This window comes from Mustela putorius, unplaced genomic scaffold (assembly GCF_011764305.1).
Source record: "Mustela putorius furo isolate JIRA1106 unplaced genomic scaffold, ASM1176430v1.1 tig00000228_pilon_pilon_pilon, whole genome shotgun sequence".
In the NCBI taxonomy this organism is placed as follows: domain Eukaryota; kingdom Metazoa; phylum Chordata; class Mammalia; order Carnivora; family Mustelidae; genus Mustela; species Mustela putorius.
The window spans coordinates 27,867,818-27,889,902 of record NW_025421322.1 but is presented as its reverse complement, the minus strand read 5'-3'; the positions used below and the strand labels follow the sequence as shown (position 1 = coordinate 27,889,902).

Here is a 22,085-nt window from a genome sequence, read left to right as displayed (position 1 = left end):
TCTGCTTATGACAATATCCTAGAGATTACAGATGAATTTTGATCATGATTTGTTTAAAAGCCCCCCAATATATAACTCTTTATTACTTCTCCAGTGAGTTGCACTGGGTCTTCTTGAAAATAGTTCTCCTTGTTTGCTTGCCTGACTTGACAGATTCTATTCTTGTGCAGTAAATTCTATACAACCCTGGATTCTTCAACATATTTTTGTGAGCTCCATGCTTTTTCTCTCTTTCTGCTTCAGTCACATGATGAAATTAAGGATGTGGATGTGAAAAGGTGTGAAAGGAAGAAACACAAAAGAGGGATCAGAGGAGGAATTTCTCTGATTTAATGGAACTAAAAAGTGGTATATTTGGGAGAACACCTACATAGGAGGCATACCTGCTGGATGGAAAATGTACCTGGAAAGGAGGAGATGTGCAGGAGCTGAAGCTGGAAACACATGTAAGAACCAGATCGTGAAGTGTTTTGTATGTCATGCTAAGGATTTTGAGCTCCATCCTTAACATAATAGGAAATTCATGGAAGATTTAACTACATCGGTGAAGCAAGAGGAGAACACATTTTTTTTTTCTTGAAGATACCTTAGTGGCAATAGTGAGAACAGAAGGAAGGGACTCAGAACAATGTGTTTGGGAGCTGTTGAAAAAGGTCTAATGTGGAGGAACTAATTAGGAGCCAGAATATAAGAATCCAGGGACAAACAGGAAATGAAGAAATATTTTAAAGAGATGAAATTATCCAAGTTTAGTTCATAAAGACATTGGGGACTAATTCGTCCATCCATCTATCCATCCATCCATCCATCTATCATCCATTCATCCATTTGTTTGTACATTCATTTATACCACAAATATTTTTGCTATATGCCAGGCATGCCTATGCAAGGCAGTGAACAAGATGAATGCTCAGTTCTCATGTGGTTTACAATCCAGTGGAAGTGCAGAAGATTACAGGAAGTAAAATACAGATCTAGTCACACAGTTATTACAAATAAAAGACTAGAGAATTTAGGGGAGAGTATTTTTTTTCAAGTGGGGCTCTCAGGAAGACCTTCCTGAGAAGGAGATATTTGAAAAGAAGTTTCTGAAAGAAGTGAAGAAATGACCACTGTAATATTGTTTTCTGGACAGAGCTGATAGCATATTAAATTCCCTAAAGGAGTACACTTGCTTAGGGTAGCGTTGAAAGAGGAGCAGTAGGTTAGAGGGTAATGCGTTTTCAGAAGATGTCATTTGCCTCCCTTCAGGATTCTTTCCGTTTTGGTCCCAATCATGAATCCATCCTTGCTTTCCTTTCTGAGGGTCTGGAATATTCCCCTGGCTTAGTTTTTACTTGCTGAAACCCTAAAGGAACAAGGTTGTGTTTGGCCCCTAGAAACACCAGGCATTTGAAGGGTCTTGATGCTTCACTTTTTTTTTTTCCAGTACGTCTTTCTTGCTTTATTTCTTTTTTTTTTTTAAGATTTTATTTATTTATTTGACAGAGAGAGATCACAAATAGATGGAGAGGCAGGTAGAGAGAGAGAGGGGGAAGCAGGCTCCCTGCTGAGCAGAGAGCCTGATGTGGGACTTGATCCCAGGACCCTGAGATCATGACCTGAGCCGAAAGCAGCGGCTTAACCCACTGAGCCACCCAGGCGCCCCCTTGCTTTATTTCTTAAAAAAAAAAGAAAAAAAAAGTCCTACAGAGGCTGTTTATTACACTGCAGCAGTCAGCATGCACCAAGCAGAATTGCTTTTCATAATAAACCTATTCATCTTCTGGCATGTCAGAAATTTCTCAAATTGATACTTATAATAAATATGATTAATACCATATTGTATTTCAGTTGTTGCTGTAAAATAATTGGGAACAAATATCGTATTGTGATGTTGACAGTGTTGGGTCGGTTGGTGCCAAATGGCGGGAGCAGCCAACTGTATTTCATTAACAACCACATTGCTACAATGCTATTAAGTTTTTCATAATCCTTTTACTCAGGGTTGATCATTCATTCTGTTAAACAAATTCTTGCAACAATCACGCTGGAAGTAAATCTGCCAGTGACGATCTAAGCAAGATGGGCTCCCACGGGGATGTTAGTTGGCCTGCCTGTGAAATATACTAGTCAGGTATTGCAATGTTGGACTTAGGATTAAGGACAATCAAGGGACATGAAAAAAGGGGTCAAGGCAAATAGAAATGTAAACCAGGACTTGCATTGGTGGGGAAGAGGGGAGAGCAGGACAAGGAGAAAGGGGCATGACTTTAAAAGTATGGTAAGGTGCCTCATGATCACACAGCCTTCTCTATCTTTACTTGCTTCCCTTTTAGCATCTGTTGAGAAAGGCAGAGGGAGAGTTAGTTCCATTTCAGCATAATTAGCACTATGCCATAAGAAAGTCCAGAGGAACAGCAATGGCTTCCCAGGACATAGAGACAGACACTTAAAGTAGTTCTTTCAGGTTGAATAGGACTGAGCCAGAGAAAATAATGGAAGATCATTTGAGTCAAGGGAAAGCATGGAACTTTGGATATAGAGGCTACCATGGAGTAGGTAGTTAACAATCCTTCTCTTCTTTCCTCTTCCTTTCCCTTCCTTTCTCCCATGATCAAGTCCTCATCCTGCCCTATCTCTATTAGCTACTATCTTTGTCTTCCTCCTTCCAGAAAATGTCCAAATATTTTTTTTTTTTTAATCTCAAACTGTTAACACTTCCTTCCCATCCATTGCAAAACAAATGACCACACCTTGGCTGCTAATGTACTTCTACCACTTCCTGTTTTCCTGACTCTTCAAGAAACTTCTACTTTCTCCTGCTGTTCTCCCTTTGCTCTAAGGCTCATCTTGCCATCAGTGAGCTCAGGATCCTATGCTGACAGTCATTTTCCAGAGTGTTGCAGTTCCTATAATCACGTTCTTCTAGTAGCAATCTCTCTGTTGTTGGACGGTAATAGAATGTGTAATTAGTTCCCTATTTTTCCCATGATGTTCAGAGAGATGTCGGATCTTCTACAGGTTCACCCAAGTGAAGAGGGGCAGAACCAGCACTTAAATACAGATTCAAACATCCAAGTCCAGTTCACTTCCAACCATATTGTGCTATCTCAAAATACCATTGGCCTAGATATTAGCAACACTACACCAAGAACACCATCTCCACCAGAAAGACCCCACAATATCCAGAGTCTGCAAATGGCTTCAGATGAATTTGTTAAACTTTGAACTTTATATCATTTTAAATTTTGTTATTTTATTTTCAGAAGTGGAAACAGCTGGTTTTACTAAACCCTTGGGCCCTTTCACTTTCCTATGAAGGTCTCCACCATATGTAGCTTTTCTCCCTTGAATAAGTGTTGCAAGATTGAGTTATGTGCCTCCTAATGATGTCACCCAGGAGGGGAAATCTGGCGTCTCAGCTCAGTTTGTTCTCTTACCAATTGATTGCATGAGGTTGCTCCCCAAAATGCAGTTCTGTCTCCACTGACTTCTACCGGGAGGGGCCCGATTGGATGCAGTGTCTCAATCTCGGCAGCTTTCTTAACCTCTGCGTGTGGGGTGGCATCCCTTGCGATTGGGTGGGATGTTGCTGTACATTCCATTTCAAACGCTCTGGCTCATGCTCCTTCAGGATATGCTCTCCCATGTCAGGGTCTGCCTGTGGTTTCCTCAAGAACTACTTGGATATACAACACACTCTCAGATCCAGAACTGCTGAGACCCCAAGGAAACCCTGAAACGTTAGCCTCAGGCCTCTCCACTGTTGTTCACATTTTAGAAAATGCCAATTTGCCTCTTTGGCTGCCAAATATCTCCTCCAAATACATTCTGTGAGCCTTCAGTTTTGCCCAATGCCCATGTAATATTGGGTCTTGTTTCAAGCTGGGCCCCCATCTCTATTTCAGAGGTCATATGGTTTACTTGCCATTTAGAGAGAATATAATTTATGAGACAAAATTGCATGGGGCAGATGCAGCTCTTAACTGAATTATTATGTCTTATTTATACTTCCAATCCAGGAGCATGGAACATTTTTCCATTTCTTTGTGTCTTCCTCAATTTCTTTCATGAGTACTTTATAGTTTTCTGAGTATAGATTCTGTGTCTCATTTATATATCAGAAGTACTATTTTTTTCACTTATTGAAGAAGTCATTGAGTACTTCTGAGTACCTACCATGTGTCCACACATCAGGTTATTTCCATATCACTCACTCAGTTGATTTCCATTTTGACCAGCACTATCTTTATGATTAATGTTACAAACTATTTGAGCCAATGCAGGCAAAAGAGGACACTTATGGGGAGAATCCTGGGGAAATCTCACATAACCACAGGCTAGGCAGGGTGACATGGCCTCAGGGTCTAATGGACTTGTGATTTGAAATTTTCATCTATGTCTCTGTTTCTCTCTGAGGGCCAGCTTCATGCCCTTCTTTACCAGGTTGGCTTCCAACACGGTAGGGAGTAGGGGTGTCAAAAAAATTCTGAGCTTCATATGCCATTTCTCCTACCATCATAGGCAGTCTACATATCTTTTATGCATTCCAGTTGCAACAATTCCTGGGAAGTTATCTAACTAGACAGTCTTGGGTCAGATAAACACTCACAACCCAATCAGCTGTAATCACAGAGGAGGTAGGCTCCAAATGCATCGATAGAGTCATGCATTTTATCATGATGGTTTCTTGAGTGGGAGAGAAAAGGTTGGGATTACTTAGATCAAATGCATTAGAAGTAGAATATTTTATATTTAACTAGGGAATGAATTATCTGCTTAAACATCATTTGTACTGAGTGCCAGGATCATTATTTTGCTTAAAAGTTACATTCAGGGGAACTTATTTGAATCAACACAGTTCTAAGTACTGAAAATAATGGTGACTAAGAGTTCTATTATGGTGGAGCTTACATTAAGTAGAGAGGATAAAAATGTGTGAACAAATGAAGGAGAAAATTAAAGAGAGTGATAAATACTAAATAAAATCTTGAGATAAAGAGTATGAGGAAATGGGTAAATGAATACTTTAGCTTCAGTTGTAAACCTCTGTAAAGAGATGACATTGAGCTGAGACCTAAATAATTTAATGAAAGAAGAACATACCAGGCAGAGAGGCTAGCCAATGCCAAACCAGTGCAAAGGCCCTGTGGCCAGAGTGAGCCTGGCATGTTCAAGGAATAGAATGATCGCAGTGGCTCCAGAGTTACAGATGCGACACTGAGGTTCAACCACAGATCTTAGGCACTCTAAGATTCTGCCCTTTCTACTTTCTCTCTGGGGCCTCTGCACACTGGAGTTTGTGTTGCTTTTGTTAATAGTCAGGGAAAGCTAGTCCCTCTTCCTTCGAAATGTCTGTGAAGTTAATGCCTACATATCCTTCATTCAGTTCTTTTACAGTCATAAGAAGCACTCCCAGTTTCCTTTATTATTTCTCAAGGATTAAATGTGAAAATCCTGACCATCCTAGAAAACCATCCTTTCCCCCACTTTCTTTTAAGAGGTGGCATCTGAAGAGAGTGGTGTGACCACCGCCAAATGCCTTGGGATTAACACCTGTCCTATTCTGGACTCAAGAACTTTATTAATGTGGCCTAAGAGTCGAATGTTTGGCAATATCAATATAGTGTTGTCCTACATACACCATCCATCAAAGCCCAGAAGCATCTTCCCTTATGTATCTAATCCTTGAGGGCTTGCTTTTATTGTCAGGAAACTCCCTGGCATCTGAGTTTGGGAAACCAGCCCAAATACTCTTCATCAGTAATGCATGCTCCACTACTCTGTCTCACATAATTAGAATCTTTGGAACACTGGACTCTTCAATTACGTGGATTCCACACCACCCCCAGTACCCCAATAGACAGGATTAGGGGTTCTTGGCAAGGAAACAAGCTGGCAGGAAGGGTTTAGAATAAAAACTGTACACACACATATACACATACACATATTCATACATACTTACATAGCTCAATATAGGTTCAGCTTACTTTATTATATTACTTGAGGAATAGAATAACTAAATAACTAAAATTACAACCTGACATTTTTTTTTCCCCACAGAGAAAGGGAGAGAGAGCAAGGAGAAAAGGAGAGACAGAGGGACAGAATCTTAAGCAGACTGTACACTCAGCATGGAGCCTGATGTGGGGCTCAATTCACAAACTTGAGATCATGATCTGAGAAATCAAGAGTCAGATGCTGAGCCAACTGAGCCACCCAAGCACCTCACAACCTGACAATTTTTAAGGGCCATAATAATCAAGAGGAAATTATATTCACGATGGGTCTAATAAAGTTGGAAAAGTATAATCAGTCATATAAAAAAAAAAGGATTGCGATTGTAGGGAATGAATAAAAAGAGATTTTGGATTTCTAGTCCAAGCCCAAATATTGGAGTCAACAGAGTTTGTTTTTGTGCAGAAGAGGAATTGCTGCCTGACTTTTTCTATGGCTGTGAGTCTGGGTAAGCTGGGGAGAAACTGGAGGAAGGTTCTGATATGATATGAACTGAGCTAGACATAGTACATTCCTTTGTGTGATCTTACTTCATCTCATAATTGCCCTCTTAAGACTTTATTATTCCCAATTTTCAGATGAGGACAGAGGGGATCAAAGGGCCCCAGATATAACTGCCTCTGGGTGAAACCTGAGTCGCATTACCCTGAATGACCAGAAGGATCTGTTAAGCATGTGGCATGGGATCCTTTGTCAAGTCCTATGTCCACAGCTTCAAGGTGCAGAGGTTATTGAAGAGGGTCTAGAATGACTTCACCTCCAACTTCTAATTTTTCTTTTCCTTTGTTTCTTTCCTCCTTCATTTCACCTTTCAAAATTATTTCTCCAATCACATTCCCTTTCCAAATTTTCTCTTAGCCCATGTACCATTTCCTCTTTTCCAACTATTACAAATGGCTATCTCCTAATTGGTAAATTGGAAGAAGTATGTTACTCCATGAGAATAATTAGCTCTTTGTTAATAGTATATCCATAAAGGGATAGAGAAAAGCTTCTTTTTAGCCCAACCAGGAAATGCAACATGGCGCTTGATTTATCAGTAGAAAATGGCAGTGGGTATGTTAGAAATGATGTTACAAGTGATGAGAAGGTTCCAATTCCTTGAAATTCAAAATAATGTAATATTAAAAACCTTTCCAGGGAATCAATATAGTGGAAGTTCTTTGAAATATAATCCCTGAGATTTCTGACTTTCTGCATATTTTATTTTATTTATGTGTATTTTATTTAGGTATATTTAGGCAGATATCACTTGCCATGACTTTAGCTTCCTGCTTAGTAGCATATGTGTAAAAGTTCTAAAATACAGATATTTCTTCAGTGACAATGGACACCTTACTATATTCCCATTCCTTTCACATGCATTCTATACCATCTGGTAGACTCATTCATTGATTTAGCTATTTACTCAATTAATAAATATTTTTTGGATATCTATTCACAGGTGCGGCATGTCTAAATACTGAGTGATAGGGTAGTGATAAGAGAAGAATATTCCCACTTCCCTGGGCTTTGCAGCCTTGAGGAGAGAGGCCATAAACAACAATGACAATAAAACAACAAACTGTAACAAAATAAATCAGACCTATGCAGGACGTAATGTGGGTGATGAGTGATGGAGCTGGGCATATGCTACTTTACCTAGGGAATTTGGGAATAAGAGGTGGCATGAAGACTTCTAAGGAAGAAAAGGAGTTGGTCATGTGGAAGAAAAGTAAGTAAAGAGTATTCATTTCTCTTGTTAATGAAGATGAGCCCTATTTAACAGTGGTACTGGGGTGCACAGAGAACCCTGGAATTGTACAAACCACTACGCACACCAGCTGCCCAGTGGAGATTAGAGCATTTAGAAGCCCTGCTTCCTGAATCTCAGCATTTTGACTCTTCTCACTGGTCTGTTTCCTGTTTTCCCCACTTTGCCTTTTTTTTCCCTTTTCCTTTTTTGCTTCTCTCTCTCTCTCTCTCTCTCTCTCTCTCTCTCTCTCTGCTGTCATCTGCAGAGTCCTGCTAGATTTCCCTTTTGTCTATGCTGGACAATATACTTTGAATAAACAAACTGAACAGGACAGCCTTAGACATGTTTATAGTGTGTGCTGGAGAATATCAAAAGCAAAGTGTGAGTGAGGCCAGGGACCCTCAGCCAAGCAGGCTTCACATTGTTTCTCTGCGAGAAGGCGGGTCCCCTGCCTCAGCTGGCTTGTGCTTGGTTCCCTAATAATGGAGTGTTATCTAATTGGTGCTTCCTTTACATCAATGGAAGTAGGAGCACAAGACACGGAGACAAAGCAACATGCCAGCAGTTAAGTATAAGTGAGGGTTCAGACCCATCATTCCAGGGCTTTGCGGTAATATTTAGGACACCTCCTAATGACTAAGGCATATATCCTAGGGCGGGTCAGCTTCATATAAGACATCTGGCATGTGTTTTCTGGTCTAAAATTATAGCACCCCCCCCCAGCAATTTATATTTCTAAGAAGATGGGAAAGAACTATGATGCACATTTGACAAATTCTTTGTCATTTAAATATAAAATAAAAATTAAAAGTCCAGAACTGTTATTATATTGTGTTTTTAAAAAAAATACACACAAGTGATGGAAGTTTGCCAACATATTAACTGTGGATTTGTTTCATTTTCTTAGCATTCATGAGAATATTATGCATTGAGAGGGAACCACTGATTGTGATTTTTTAATTAAAGTCATTTTAAAATAAAAGTAATTCCAGAGTCAGGGAATATTATCTACTACACGAAAAGCCTGACACCCTCATTCCCCATCCTTAGTCACCTAAAAACAATCAAGTAAGATGGTTCCTCTCCATTTCTTCCTAAATCCTTATGGGAAAATTCCCAGAGCAGAAGAAAAGAAACTCAACCAAATGTAGGTCCTTCCCAGAGAACTTCCTGGGGCACAGAAGCTACTAGTCAATCTTTGTTTGTTGTGAGCAGCTGCCAGATAGGAATTTCACTTCACAAATGTCGGATATGTCTATGATAGCCCATATTGAAACAGAAGAGAGTGGAGAAAATGATGAGGATTCCTTTGGCTACACAATAGCAGCATCATTTCCCGTGGTGGCCCTGGCTCCCCGGGAGATCCACACTGACTGGCTGGTGGTCAAGGTAATTACTGCTGGGAGGTATAACTGTAATTGTCCATCCCCAAGACATCAGTTTTCTGTTTTTAGGCCACATCTGGAGCATCTCCCCAGGAATCATGTCTTGCATTTTGCTAGCTCCCAAATATCTTGGCTTCAATTGGCTAAGAAGGGGAAAGGGAATGTATTCTTACCTTTCTTAATTCAGTGCTTTCAAATGCTGTTTCCATTTTGAATCTCATTTCCAAATCTTTTCTGATATCTCTTCATGTGACTCAGAGAAGAGCAGAGCTGTCTGGTTTAGGTCAGGGAGAGGTTCAGGGCTCTGCCTTGTTATATCCCCCTCACTCCCTGGGGGGACTTCTGAGGTACCTTTGGGCTTCTTGGAATCTAGTTTGAAGTCTTGGAGAAGTTCTGACTCTGTTTCTATGACCTTTGCATCATTTCAAATCAAAGAATATTTATTGAGAACTGTTTACTCACAAAACAGTGAATGAAAGCCTTGAGGGCATATGGACCTAGGGCAACCTGAGTCAGCTCTTTAGCCCGTCTTTTGCTCCATTAATGAACTATGAACTTAGTTCTACTGTATTATTAATCCTCATCTTCTCCAAATCAGCTCCATCATGGGCCTCTACCACAGACCACTTTCTGTCCATTTGTGTGATATATGAATCCCCACCACTCAGATCCTATTACAGGGACTTCTCCTCACTCTACTCCCCAGACCGCCTAGCTCCATCTTCCCCACTCTCTGACCTTGGTCTTGCCTTTGGACACCCTTCTTCCTGTTTCCTCTACTCACTCCCTTGGACTTTGTAGTCTTCAATTTCTCATCTTCATCTCTCAGGACTTAGACACAGTTCTCCTTTATATGTTGCCCACAGCCAAAACAGCCAAGTCCCATGTCCCATTCTGCCACCCAGGGTGCCGTCCTGAGCTATATATTTTATCTGATTACCGTAATGTTTATACTTAAAATATTTACCCTTAAAAGTTTTGTAGGGTGGGTCAAATCCCAAGATGTGTTTCTTTCTTTGGGGGGTTTGGATCTCAGTACTGTGCTTCTGAACCCAGAACAAACTTGGATTGTTAGCTTTGACTTTACAGTGTAACCCAAATGCATAACAGGCAACCTGTGAACCTAAGCAGATGTCATGGTTAAGTTCTTGCAGTTTTATCAACTCCTTAAGTGTGTGTGTGTGTGTGTGTGTGTGTGTGTGAAACTATCCTTTAATTTAACTGTACATGTCCTTCCTACATTTTTCTTTTGCTTCTCAGAGGACCACTTACCATAGGATTATCGCTACAATGTGCTAGAATTTATCTCTGGGTCCACATTGGAAAGCATATCCACCATAAGCATGATCGTTACACTTCTCCTGGAATAGGTGGAATTAATGCTAAATCCCATTCACTTCATGTTTGGAGAAGTCCATAAAACGCTGTCTGTTCTCAGATGTCCCTTCATCCATGCGACTCTCCTGACCTATGCATGGTCTGACCCTCCAGCCTCAGCATCCTCCTCCCATGCCACCTTCCCACTCAGCCCCTGTGGTCCAGTCACCTCATCAACATATCGGGCTTTGCTGAGCAAGGACTTTGGGTTTGTTCTTTTTCTATCTGGAATGTTCTTTTGATGACTGGGACATTTTCCTCCATGTAATTTCAATTCAAATGTCAGTTTTTCAGAATGGCCTTTTCAGATCACACCATCTAAAGCAGACAGACAGCCCTATCCACACTGTTTTGTAATCATAAAAATTATATTCGTGAGTGTGTGTGTATACATATAGATGTATATGTATATAAACACATGTGTGAGTATGTGTATGTATATATACACATATGTATATAAATAGATTGTGTGTGTGTGTGTGTGTGTGTAGGGTAGACAACTTACAAAGTATAAATACATGCAGAGAGAAGAGACCTCTAATTATGCATCCAGATAAATATGCTGTTACTACTTTGGTATATATCCTTTCCTCTACACAAACTGCTATCTAGAACGGATATCGTAATTCAAGTATAATTGTGTCTTTTTTTCACTTAACTTTTAATCATGGCTTTTTTTACTTATCAATAACCTCTTCGTGGTTACAATTTTAATAGTGTGCAGTGCTATTTTACGGAATTATAATTTACTTAACTGTTCTTTTCGTTTGACCTTTCAGTTGTTTTCACATCTTTCTTCAATAAACATATAGCACTGTAATAAAGATGACAACAACAAAAGTGAAAGATAAAGGCAGAATCTGGTGTCTCTATTTTGTTGATATTTGAGTAGGATTGATAGGTTTCTAGGTGACCGGTTGTAGATGTAAGGTATTTGGTTCTGAGGAAGCTCTGTGAGATTAAGGATGCGTGCATTCATATATGCATGTATGTGTGTGGGTGCCCACATGTGTGTAGTAGTAGCGATAACATTAATACAACAATAATTTGGAGCCAGCAATATTAGTTCTGGTTACAGAATTTGATAATTTGAAAGATCAGCTTAACAATTATGTATGCAAATGTGCCAAAAGTAGCTAATGTTTAATGTAATTTAAACAAACAGGTAAGTTTATGAAGAAGACAGTCCAGCTGCTGAAGTCAATCAAATATTCATAGCTTACTATAATGGATCAAAAGAGACAAGGACATGTCCTTTCTCCTGGTAATAGCACTCATGTTCATAGTTGCTTATACACATGCTCACCCACACAAATAGCAAAGCCTTCACAAAAAGAAATATTGAGTTTCGTACTTCCATTTATGGATGACATTTAATTGAAATACAATTATAGCATAATGATTAGGAGAATGGACTCTGGAGTCAGACTGTCTGAATTCAAATTCCAGCTCCACCCTTACTAACTCTGTAAATTTCAGCCAATTCTTTGACTTCCTTACACCTCAGATGCCTCACCTATAAAATGAGATTTAACGTTACATAGACCATAGTTAATTCTTTGATGTAGATATAATGGGATAATACATGTAAAGCTGTTAGTCCTGGCTCATGAGAACTCCTCCATTGATGGGAGTATAATTGCTGTTTTATTAGACTCACTTCTAGCATTATTTGTGGAAGGTCCAGTTCTCACTTGAGCATGTGCTTTGATTTCTCTCAGAATTATACCAAGGCAAAATCTCCAAGAATTATGCCAAGTAGCTTCATATAGGGAGAGGCAGCTGATGTCACTTCATTCTTTTGAGTATCACTTTACTCTTGAGTCATTAATTCATTCATTGAACAACTGTTGGATACCTACTATGTTCCGGACACTGTGTTTAGTGCCAGGGGTTCAGGAAACAACAAAGACATGGTTCCGGGTGTCATGGAAGTCTTATCCTACCAAACATTTACAAAATTCCCTAGTACATATCAGCACGTCTGTTTCTTGGAGTCATGCCATGTTCTCTAAAAGTCTGGCTAAGTTTGTAAAAAATTTCTCTGTGTTCCCAGGGTAAACATGAGGTGCAACAAAGTTAAGAAAAACATTTGCTAAGAAAGAACATAAAAGAATTAAAGGCAGAAAGCACAGCAGTGTCCAGCTAGATATCTTTTCAATGAGCACGTGTCATATTAAGGAAACCATCCAGGTCTTGGTCTCCAAAATACCAACCTATTTCTTAGAGATTACTGATACTTGGCTCCCTCTCAGACCTCTGACCTGCATGAGGCCAACAATTGACTCTTTTGCCCTGCTGTAACTTAGACGCAAAATGCTTTTCCTCCCATGAATGCAAAACCTTTTCCTAACTTGTTTTCCCCCAGATGGATTTTCTACAGTCAGGGAGCAGTGTTGCCAGACATCCTTTGAGTCCCAATGACCTCCCCACCTAGGCTGTCAGTCCCATACTTTCTCAAACCAACTGCTATGCTAGACTTCTCCATTACAACAGGGTTGTATCTAAACCAATGAAAAGGCTCAAGATGGTGCTGCCCGAGAGAAATAGAAAGTGAGCCACATATGAATTTTAAGTCTTCTGGTTGCACATTAAAGAGGTAAAAAGATACAAGTAAAAATTAATTTTAATATTTTAAAAATTTTTAATAAAGTGTTTTATTTAAATTGACATATTAAAATTTTACCATTTCAATATGCAATCAAATATAAAGTATTAATGAAATATTTTGCATTACTTTTTTCAGAATGAAGCTGAAATCCAGTTTGTATTTTACAGTTACAGCTTATTTCAATTCAGACTAGCCACTTTTCATGTTCTCAATAGCCACATATGACTAATGACTATCATTTTGGACAGAGCAGACCCAGGAAATCCAAGACCTTCACTACACAGCAGTTCTAACATACACATTGCAAGAATTCTCCCACCCACCATTGCAGGAGGGTCATTCTCTCATAACCTCTTACTTCCTTTCTCCCATGTACCCTTCCAATACTAATAAATCAACCCCCTGTCCAAGCATCATACTCAAAAGATGTTTCCCACCATGCCTTCAGGAACCTTCCATCCATATAGTTCTGCCTCAATCCAAACCTCTCTATTGTAAGTCACTGTTTCACATTTCTATAGCAATGCCCCAATACATCATCCTCTGCAAACATCATTAATAATTTTACTGTACATAGTTCTGGGCTGAGTATGGATTACATTAAGTGACACTGGGATATTCTTTAGACCAGATCACATCTGTAAACACAACCACAGCTTTGCTTGTGGCTTTGCTATGGCTTTATTCTGTTAAATGCAATTTTTGTGCAGTTAGAAAACTAATTTGAAAGATGAAAAGAACAAACACACAGGGTTGTTGTGTTACTTGGTTGTATCGATTTGGTCTGTAAGCCCAAAATAACCAAGCCAGTTCTATGAACAGATCAAAATTAACACAGCTACCAAGAGAATCTCCTGGGACCTGAACTCTGGCACACACTTTTACAAAGATAATTTTCATCTTCCTTTCATCTTATTTTTCTGTGAGAAAAAAAAATTCAATGGTCAAACAAGATTATATATCAGTATGTGAAAAACAGTTTAACTTTCCCACTCAAGCTTCACCACTTCTGAAAAACCTTCTCTGACTTACCCAGGAATGGGGTGGGCACCCCTAATCTGTGTTCCTATAGATTTCTTCCAAATCTCCTGCCACCGGAGTGCAATGGCTAAAAGTGCAGACTCTGAAGTCAGACCACTGAGTTCAATTCCTGGCTTTTCCATTAATTAGCTGTATGGCTTCAGGCCACAGATAAACTTCTTTGTCTCAGTTTCTCCCTTAATTCTTAATTCTGTTCTTAAAACTGCTATGTTCATTGAATGAGTTAACATACAATAAGCAAATAGCTGTTCTTTAAAAGCCTAATTGTTGTCTGTAAAGTATTAAATGCTGATTGTTACTAGTTCATAATTGTATTTTGGATTTTGTTCTCTCAAGGAACAGCCATCTTCAAATATAATTAACCCAAAACATTAACGATTTCCAAATGAAGCAAGTTCCTCTACTGCCTCTCCTATTTCTATCAATGCTCTAATCATTCTCCCTTTTAAACCTGTTCAGAATTTGGGGGTGTCTTTGGTCCCTCTCACTGTTTACCCTCGTCCAGTTTGTCATTATGTCTATTGGTGTTTTGCCTTCATAATTGCTCTAGGAGAAGTCAACAGGAAGATCACAGGATCCAGAGTCCAATGAGCTACTCTAGCTCTGAAACTTAAGAGCCAACTGATTTGGAATAATTCTTCAGCCTTTGATCTTCAATTTCCTCTGAAATGCAGAGATTATTTTAATGCCTATTTCATATTTTAATGGTATCACACCCCCAAATCTATGTGAAAGATGTTTCTCAAACACATGCACCATACACACATTGCAAGTTGCTCTTTTGCATCTCTCAGGCTCATTGGACTCAGGGCTCAAAACACGTTGCATTGCAGAACATTTTCCTTCTTTCTTCCCCTCAGAATGCTAACGTCTCAATACGCAATACCTCAGAAATTATGCATTAACATAATCCAATGCATTTCTTTCCTCTAAAAATCATCTGCAAATTGATTTGTCCAGTACCTGACTAGGAACTCATTCTACTTTAGCCCTGTCCTTGTCAAGAGTTCTTCCCTACACCACACATCAGTAAGTTGATCCACACTTCTTCAGGTACCTTTGAATAGGACATGTTACAAATACAACCTAGTTGGCTGCCTGCTGGTCATATGAACATACCAAGAAAGACAGACCTGTGTGTGAAGAAAACAGCATCTGCATGGTGGCCTGCCAGCCACAGGGCATGGCTTGCTCAATATGTAGGCAATCCTGGAAAGACCCAGCTGAATGAATGCTGAGCTGAGTGAACGGAGGTAAAATGGCTGGTCTATTAGACAAGAATGTCTTTAGTGTCCAATAATGGTATTTATTCTTCAAATTTTATGAAAGTGTTTTAAGTAACATAGCCAAGCTGAATGAGTCTCAGGAACTTTGATGAATTGTTTCTATTGTCTAGAAAACATTAAAATACTGAGTTTTCTTTCACCCAAATCTCATTAAACTGTCAGACATTTTTCTGCTTTTCCTAGTAACCTATCAAGATATTTGGGGTGTGTGTGTGTGTGTGTGTGTGTGTGTGTGCGCGTGCGTGCACATGTGTGTGTATACTTGAAAATCAGCTGTGATGGGAGGGGAAATGCTAGAAAAATGTCTGACAGTTTAATGAGAGTCCATGACATCTGTTTTCCAAGGCCCCACCCCATGTGGAAGGAGCTCATTAATTTCTGGTGGCTCTGAACTTTCAAAACCTCCACCTCAGACCTGAGCTGGGCAGAGTCATGAGGTGGTTAATTTGTCTGTGGTATCCCTGAGGATTTGAGTATTTTAGTCCTGTGACTTGAGTTGCTCAAATTCTCAAGTCCTGATGGGAGGACCATGTCCCTTGACCATGCCTTACCCTCTGGGAAAGGTGGCATCCTGGTTTCCAAGCTGGAGGAGGGGAGCCAACACACTGGAATTTCCAGCACAGTTTTGTTTTATCCTTTCTTGGTCTTCCTTGATGGCTCTGTTATATCACCTAGCTCTGGACATCAGTGGAAAATCTTAGAGTGCCATCTAGACCCTCTGTTTTAGGGGACGTTTCTGAAGATTCTCACAGTGCTTGCTTTGGTTTGAAGTTTGAAATTACAACTTGAGGTGGGGGGTTTCTCTTCTCTTTGGTACTGGAGGTAGGGCAGCGACAGAGTGAATGTTGATGGACTGCATGATGTTGGAAAACTGGAAAGAACAGAGGACAACAGGAAGAGGGCTGACTTTGTCTTGTTCCCCTGATAGACATCGCAACAGGTGCTTAATTACACGTTAAGTCTTTCAGTGCCTTTGCATCCTTGACAGGCAAGCATTATCACCCTCATTCTACGAATGGAAGGAATAAGCTTAAAGAAGTTAACTGACTTGCCTACGTGTCGGAGCTGCGATCTGGAAGCAGGTCTGGGGAATTCCCTGGCCTGCTTTTCCATCCATCCTGTCGAACTCAGGCTGGCAGTTGCTTTCCTTCCCTGAGCAAAGGTCCCTGGCTACCTGGAGGGCTGCACTAGAACCTTCAGGCTCTGCCCCCTCCTCCTAATGCACATATATGTGCAACAGCAGCAAGGAGGAACCACCCCATGCTGTGTCTCACCAAGTCCCCACTGGCACAGGACAATCACATGCCTTTGTTCTCAAGAGGGTGGGGACGCAGGGAAGGTGGCAGCTTCCTCCAGGACTGAGTGGGTGCTTGGTTTGCTCAACATCAGACTCCTCACCTAGAAGGTTTACCAATCTCTTTTGTCATCAATTCTTCAGCAGATTCGTTTTGAGATAATGAACAGATAAACAATAGCAGCAAAGGGTACTGGGTACAACCTCGTTTTTTTTCACCTGTTAAATAAAGACCTTAATGCCTACATCAGGGATATGTAAGGCCTCTGTGAAACACTGTGTGCAGCACACAGGAGGAGTGAAAGTAATGGTATGTACACATGTATGCACTATTATTATGTACTAAATAAAATGGTATTTAAAACGATTTGCTTACTATGTGTGTCAAGCATCATTCTCAGGACATTATAGATACCATTTACTCCCTCATAAAACCATGGGGATGGTACTTGTATTATCACTATTTCATGGTTGAGGAAACGACATACATGCTGATGATTTGAAACAAAAAATTAAAAATAGGTATCTGTGGGTGACTGGGTGGCTTGGCTAAGTGTGTGACTCTTGAGTTTGGCTCAGGTCATGATTTCAGGGTCGTGAGATGGAGCCTCAGGTTGGACTCAAGCCTGAGCATTGAGCCTGCTGCAGATTCTACTTCCCCTTCCCTCTGCCCTCCTCCCACTTATGTGCTCTTTCTCTCTCTCAAATAAATAAATAAAAGCTTAAAAAATAGTAATCTGCTATTATTAATTATGTCTATGAGTAAGTCTTTTTTTCTAAAGATTGTATTCATTTATTTGACAGACAGAGATCACAAGTAGGCCGAGAGGCAGGCAAGGGGGGTGGGGAAGCAGGCTCCCCGCTGAGCAAAGAGCCTGATGCGGGGCTTGATCCCAGGACCCTGGGATCATGACTTTAGCAGAAGGCAGAGGTTTAACCCACTGAGCCACCCAGGGACCCTATGAGTAATTCTTCATAGTGCCATCTCATAACTGGTAAAGTACCCTCCTGCAGCCCTAGCATGACCTAAACAGAAAGTGGGCAAATTCTACCCAGTCCTTCATGTAGGAATCACCCCTGTAACTTTGTGTAAATTTTAGGAGATGATCTTTCCCACTATTATACATCTGTAAATACTAGAAAGTTCTTTCTTCTAGCTAACTGAAAGCTGCCTTCCACACACTTCCTCCCAGCACTCCTGAATTCTCCTTCTGGAGATGCATTACATCAGGTGACTTGCTTTTCCACTTAATGCCACTTAAAATACTTTAAGACTGTGATTCCATCTCCCTAAGTCTCCTTGGATCCAGACCAGATGCTCCCAGGCCCCTTAGCTGTTCCACATGTGACACGGTTATTCGGCTTCTCAACATTCTGGACACACTGTTCTAGAGGTGGTCCAGGTAGCTAGGCCCCCTCCTTGTCTGAGATGAGCAGGGCCAGGGTAACAACCTGGATGGGCAGAGCAGACTGAGAGGAGGAAGAGGGCCATGTTGCTTCCTAGTTGTCTGGCACTGGGAGAAGGTGGGACCTTTCTTTCTTTTCTTTCCTTTCCTTTCCTTTCCTCTTTCTTTCTTTCTTTCTTTCTTTCTTTCTCTCTCTCTCTCTTTCTTTCTTTCTTTCTTTCTTTCTTTTTTCTCCTCTTCCTCCTCCCCTCCCCATCCCCCTCTTCTTTCTTCCCCCTAGGCTGTACATTGGGATTACCAGTTGGTTTGTTTGGATGTGATGTGAGATAACCAACTACATGAAGCCCCTGGCCCATGATATTCATTCATACGTGCATGTATATATTCTATGATAATAGAATAAAGAGTACTCTACAAATAGTCTAATGAGCCAATACCATGTGGCACTGAGAATACAGACTGAGAAGACAGAATCTGTAATGTCATGGGACATAAATTCCCATCTGGTCAAGGGAGAATAATTTGTATTATGTCAAGTGTCCCTGATGTGCAGTGGTCATTCTGTTACTATAATTACTGGTTCTCTATACTCTGTAAGTTTGTGATTCTCCTTTTGAAATTGGATGCCAAAGTTTGATTTCCCCATTTCATAGAACCTAGGCTCTGAGAACAGACGACTTGGATTGTATCTCAGAAAACTGACTAGATGCTTTGGGACAACTTCCTTCACCCACACTTAAACATTGAGGATAATAACAGCTCATTCCCATAGGGCCAAGGGAACATTAAATAAGAAAATATGTACAAAGTGTTTTGATCAATGCCTGATATATAGTAAACATGAAATAGGTGAAGTGTTCGCCATTGTTGTGGTTACTATTACTGTTATTGTTAGTATTATTATTATGTTGGCCAATTATTTCAGTCTGGTCACTGTATGTTTGTGTTTTAGTCTATGAGATGCTTCTCATCTTGGTAAGACATTGCTTTGTTCCAAATCTCAACAAGGTCACAATCTAATGAGGGAAATAGACATAAAAATAACATAATCTAGTACTGTGTTTTATGTGAAATAATAGTATGTGTACAAAAGTTAGAAGAGAGGGACCAAAGAGAGGGCAACCTAACTGGCAGGGTGATCAGAATTGTCTAACTGTAGAATAATGCCTGATCTGTGTCGTAAGAGATAAATTAGAGTTAACTCAGCTAGGCGTTTTTTTTTTTTTTATCCAATAAATAAATAACTCACATAATGATGTAAATATTTCCAAATGCATATTTTCAAAATGCTCTTGATAGCATAATTTTCTCTCGTGAGCAGCTCTCTTATTGTGAAATGTCACTTTTATCTTGCAGGGACAGATTGAGTGGGTTTATTTTTACAAATACATCTGCTGGCTACTGACAGTCACTTCTCATTACAGAGAAGGTCAGCAAATTTGGAACGTTGGCCTTTTTTGTAAAAGAGAAATGCGTATGTCTCATTATTGTTGTGCAGCCCTTTTAAAAAGTTTGCCATGAGATCATTTCCACAATAAAATCTGTGGCGAAAAAAGAAAAAAAAAAGTATTTTCTCATGGAAAATACAGAAAAAAGTTTTTCTTAGGAAAGTTTAAAGATATTGTCTATATTAATTGAATTATATATAGCACTTTTTAAGCTTTCTACTTCAACTTTGATGCAATAGATTGTCTATAACTTAGGCAGAAAATAACTTTTAAATGTGGTGCTATCTGCAAATTTAACAGTATTTTCCCCTTTACAACTACCACCACTACTACTTCTTCTCTTCCTTTTTTTTTCTCTCCTCCTCTTCATTTTCTTCCTCTTCTTCCTCCCCCTTCTTCATCCTCTTTTTCCTTTCCTTCTCCTTTTCCTCCTTCTCCTTCTTGTTCTTTTTCTTATAAATATGTCTCTCTTTCTTTTTTAAAATTAGTTTCAGAAGTAGAATTTAGTGATTCATCAGTTGCATATAACACCCAGTGCTAAATACATCAAGTGCCCTCTTTAATGACCATCACCCAGTTATCCCAACCCCCACCCTGCCTCCCCTCCAGCAACCCTCAGTTTGTTTCCTAGAATTCAGCATCTCCAAAAATGGTTATATTTATACATTTCTACAGAAAAACATTGTGCTTATTAAGTTGGCTACCATGTGTGAGGGCCTCTTTGCTTTCCAGAATCACATATAAGATTTTTTCATATGCTTTAATATTTAATGAGAATCTAGAAAATTCTTATAAACAGAAACATATTAGAAACATTTGTACTTTTCATTCCACCGTAGAGCATACATTCTGTTGTGTAACTGCTTGAATGTCAATTTCTTTAAATATTTAGCAATGTTCTCTATTTATAGCATCATAGTATTTGTTGACAGAGGAATTCATTTGGCTTGTTACCATATTGTTTTCCAACTGTCAGCCTTTCACTGTACCAGGATATAGCCACAGTGATATATGACTTTTTACCTTTTAGAAATCAATTAAGAGGGGAGCCTGGGTGGCGCCTCAGTTCAGTGTCCAACTTTTGGTTTCAGCTTAGGCCATGATCTCAGGGTGGTGGGATCAAGCCCAGCATTGGGTTCTGTGCTCAGCCAGGAGTTTCTTTCTTTTTTTTTTTTTTAAAGATTTTATTTATTTACTTGACAGAGAGAGATCACAAGTAGACAGAGAGGCAGGCAGAGAGAGAGAGGGAAGCAGGCTCCCCGCTGAGCAGAGAGCCCGATGCGGGCCTCGATCCCAGGACCCTGAGATCATGACCTGAGCCAAAGGCAGCGGCTTAACCCACTGAGCCACCCAGGCGCCCCAGCCAGGAGTTTCTTGAGGATTCTTCCTCTCCATTTGCCCCTCTCCCAGTTTTGATCTCTCTCTCTTTCTTAGGAAAAAAAAATTAAACATAAGCTTCTAAATTATCATCAAATTTGCTGAAATTTCAAGAAATACTAGATTGAATAATGCATCATTTTTAACATTCCTGAGGGGGAAAAACTGTAAACATTTGTCCTCATATTCCTGGTACTTGCTAAGTGAAAGCTTTGCTCACTGTGATAGCTTTGTATTGTTTTGCACCAATCTCTCAAGGCACAGATACACTTGAGGTGAAGTTCCTAGTTAATGCTAGTAGGTGTGATTCATATTTCACATAGACTTCTTGGTAATGTCAGCATTTGGGGATAGTTTCCTGTCAGGTCTGATTAGATCATCCTTGCTTTTATTTATTTAATTATTTTCCTTCAAGATGTAGATAATAAAAGTCTTGTAGCCAGATTATGGGAGATGCCAGCTTTGCTATTTTCTTGTTGTTGTTCAGTACTTGCATTACAGGTGTTTCTCAGTTTCTTTCTTTCTTTCTTTTTTTTTTTTTTAAAGATTTTATTTATTTATTTATTTGACAGAGTGATAGAGAACACAAGTAGGCAGAGCGGCAGGCAGAGGGAGAGGGAGAAGCTGGCTTTCCACTCATCAGGGAACCTGATTCGGGGCTTGATCCGAGGACCCTGGGATCATGAGTGAAGGCAGCCACTTAACCCACTGAACCACCCAGGTGCTCCATTTTTCAGTTTCTTTATGGGAAGATTTTTAAGTTACTCGTCCACCTTGTGAGGGGGTAGTTTAATTAAAACTTGATAATATCATCTCTCAATCCCCAGAGCACAGCCTGGGGAGCTGCAGTGAGCTGGCAGCAAGGCACCTGGAAGGCTGGCCTGGGGACATGGGGATGACAGGAAAGGAACTGTCGTTTACTGAGCATAGCATTCCCCTCCCGACTGGGAATGTCCCTCATGCAAAATTTAATTATACAAGAATTTACATCTGTATATTTTTTGGCAGCAGCAAAAATTTTGGTTCCAGTAAACACAAATTTTGCAACGCCTATTATAGATACAAAAAGAGGGGGTAAGTCTCGCAAATAGAGATAAAGCAAAGGAAATGCAGTAAAAAGACTTT

At 39.9% G+C, this 22,085-nt stretch overlaps 1 long non-coding RNA gene across 1 annotated transcript in view; it reads right to left on the bottom strand.

Annotated features, from left to right (window-relative positions):
• The window catches only part of LOC123391470, a 260,209-nt gene that overhangs the window by 147,698 nt on the left and 90,426 nt on the right, over positions 1-22,085 (bottom strand). The window lies entirely within an intron of this gene.